A 3,658-nucleotide genomic window follows, 5' to 3' on the forward strand; every position below is an offset into this window, starting at 1 on the left:
GTTGTAGTTTGGGTATTGATCCTGTTGTCATTGACTTTGGATTTGGTACCTAATCATTTTTTATTTCTACTCAATGTTCATACGACTGTTTGGTCTTGGTAACCTCTATTATTTCCCTCTCAGTTTGTGAGGCGGAAGAAGATGGTTCAAGTTATGTGGTTCTGTTTGAAGGAAAGAAGAAAAAGGGGGGGGGGGCAAAAATCAAGCAAGCAAAAAATGGGAGGAGTCCTTCTTGAGGCCCTAAATATCTGTTTAAGAGAAGAAAGGGAAAAAGGAAGAAAAACAGCAACAATACTAAAAAAAATCAAACTGAAAACCTAATCATAATTTCAGTTGAGATATTATTTACAAAAGAATATACAGCAAATTCAGTAGTTCCCCTTTCACCTTCTGGTCCTAGACTATAATAGATAGACACCATCTTACTTAATAATAATTTTTATTTCCTTCACCACAGTATTGCCTTCAAGATTTTTCTTTGTTGGGGATACACAAGATGATGCTGAGGGGTTCCTTTTGTGCTCTCAAGAATTACTTCTGGTGGTTCTCCTGGGATCTTTTGGGATGCAAAGGATCAAACTCATGATCGCCAGTGCAAGGCAAGGTTACTACTGGCTTTCCTATCATTGCCCCTACAGGTACTCTTAATCCATGGAAACAATGTTGAAAATAGCAGTGTAATATACTATCAGTAACAAAAATGTGAAAGTTAACTCTGATTTTTTTTCAGAAGAAGCAAGTACTACCAATTTATAGACAAGGAAGGAAATGATGAGTGTAAGACTTATCTTTGAACTTTTTCAGTGAGTTTCTCTTTTAATTCCTCTCTACTTAAAATGGATCTTGGAGTATCTATACTACTCACCATTTTTCAGACAAATGTTTTCACAGGGGAAAGTATTTAAATATTTTTTATTTTGCAATTGAATCGGGATTGGCCATAGACAAAGCACACACCATATCACTGTTCTATCTCTTAGAACACTTGATTGTTGTCATTTATCTGGATTTATATACAAAGAGAACTTTATTTCTATTCACATTAATAATCACTCACCATGATCCCAAGAATGGGACATGTATATTGTTAACTCTACAATTACTCAGAAGCACCTTGATCTTTCAATATTCTTGAGAAATTCTTGGGTTTACTAAGGTACTCCTCATTGTCTTTGTTTTCAATTATCCTTTTCCAAGAGGAATTCAGGGTGATTGTATGTCATTAATTGCTCCACAAGCAATGTTTTTCTTGCAATTTTATTTATAGGGCGCAAATGAAAAACAGCATTTCAGATAGGCAGAGCTAAATTTGGCATATGAAGAAAATAATTTCTTCATGTCTATTAACCTAAGAAACATTTTCATTGAGAAAAATACACATATAGTGGACATATATATAATACTTTTACTTAAAAATACACATATAGCTGGGACACAAATTTATGTAGTCGAGATTTGCTCCTGGCTCTGTACTCAAAAATCATTTATGGTTATGCTTAGAGGACTATTGATGGTGTCAGAGATCAATTAAACAGGTGATCCATGAGAGCAAAGTGAGCCCACTGAATATCCCAAAATGCATATATTTTTTTGAATTTTTATCATCAATGGCAAAAGGCAGTCACAGAAGTAACACCTAGAGCCACCTTCACACTCAGGAGAGGAAGCTCTGGCTCCTCCTCATGGCTTCAGATACTACAAGATCAGAGAAACTTCTCTAGTCACATACTATAGAAAGGATCCCTGAAAGTATAGAATCAGAATGCATATTTTAATACAAGAATTATCTCCTAAATTTTGTGATAGTAGGCATGCAATATTATAGTCTTTTATGATATATACATAAAAGTCTATATACAGTATAAGATGTTAACTGTAATCACACACATATCTTATTTTACAATAGCATTGCATGCCCATCTTTTGGCTAGAAGTCTAAATTTAGTGCTTATTGATTGAGCATAAGTAACAATCATAATATAGTATTTATAATACTTTTGAATATTCCTAATATTCACACTTAAACTTAAGATTTATTACTACCATGATTTTTCAATAAATTTATTCAGAGAAAGTATTAATTTAATAAATGAATACAGAATTATACAAGAATAACTCAAATGCTTCTATAAATAGAAAATAGAAGATTAGGCAAATCTAAGGGAAACTTGAAAATTAGGAATGAGATTTTTCTTTGTTTTTGTAAAGTGCACTTCATAATCTCTGGAATTCATTTTACAAGACTCCAATCCTTATCTAAAACTCCTTGCTAGTGTAGTTGCTAACTTTGACAGATGTCAGCATGCCTTTTTAGGCATCTACTTGCCTCTAGCAGATTTGACTTCTGTCTAGGAGATACTAGGAAGATGGAAATTAGGCAATAACACACAGACACACACACACAAACACACACACACACGCGTGCGCGCACGCATTGTTTCAGTAAGTTGAAAATTATGTTAACATGAAAATGCACCATCACTTTAATGGTTTGCTTTTTAATTCATTGATTTTTAAACTTAGGAAGTTTATAAAGCTAGAAGATTTATAATACTTATTAGTCTATCAACTTATCTTTATTAAAGTTTCATTGAGGAGAAAATATTTTTTCTATAATGACCATTCAGTCATATGGTGAAAATTCCAATAGTCTCATTCAAATAGCTTGATTATTTTGATTCCTAGTTCAACCTCAAGAAGCCTGTGTATTTCCTAACATTGTTACATTATGTATGAAATTTATATTGCATAATATTTTCTGTGTCCTGCACTTCATTATTTTATTTTGAAATTCTAACTATATTTCTAAACATTTCCATGTCAATGACATGCATTCTAAGCTAATATGACTGAAATTCCTGCTTTTACTTTCAATTTCTACATTATGCTTTTATGCTAAACTTTTCTCTAATTTAAGCTTGAGTACAAACCCATAAATTTTAAGACTATTTGTTGCATTTTCAACTAAATAAAACAGTTAACATATTCCCAAAAGAGAGATTAGGAAACTCTAAATATCTAATATCTTATGGCTTCATAATAATGGATAATATGCATTGATCCAAAGTAATACAATTGAATCAGTTGCCTCAACTTTTGAGGTGATCTACACTTCCACCTCACCTCTCAACTGCACTTGGAAATTTTGCCACTCTCAATGTGTACAATATATCCCTATATTATTTTTCTTTGTGTGCACAATCTGCTCATAAAATGCTTTTAGCTAATGTTACTGAAAATAACAATAAGTTATAGTGGCTAAAACTATTATATTCATGCATTATCCCCACCAATAATTTGTATTGTGACAAAAGCAATGACCAAAGTAGATGAGCTTGTGATTACAAACTATATATTGCCATTGTAACCACATTGGAGAGTTTTTTAATGGGTCAGTATACATGTTCTTAAAAATAATACAAAGTAAATAAACACATTTTTCTCATCTGTGACTGTACTTCTATTTCTCTTAAAGTGTTAACCTCATGGAAGAAAGTACAGAACATCATTCTTCTTGCCAAGGAGGCATGACCAGAAAACAATAAGTACTCTGCTCTTTTTGTTCAAATATTATGCAAATACTGCCTTAAACTTTGTTTATCTCTATAAGATGATGGTATTGTTTATAAAACAAATATAGTCATTACATAAAAATTAA

At 32.0% G+C, this 3,658-nt stretch overlaps 1 pseudogene; it reads right to left on the bottom strand.

Annotated features, from left to right (window-relative positions):
• Positions 1–1,558: 1,558 nt before the first annotated feature.
• On the bottom strand, positions 1,559–1,759 carry LOC126016849 (uncharacterized; annotated as a pseudogene).
• Between the last annotated feature and the right edge of the window lie 1,899 nt (positions 1,760–3,658).

The sequence above is a fragment of the Suncus etruscus genome, chromosome 8, assembly GCF_024139225.1.
Source record: "Suncus etruscus isolate mSunEtr1 chromosome 8, mSunEtr1.pri.cur, whole genome shotgun sequence".
Classification (NCBI taxonomy): domain Eukaryota; kingdom Metazoa; phylum Chordata; class Mammalia; order Eulipotyphla; family Soricidae; genus Suncus; species Suncus etruscus.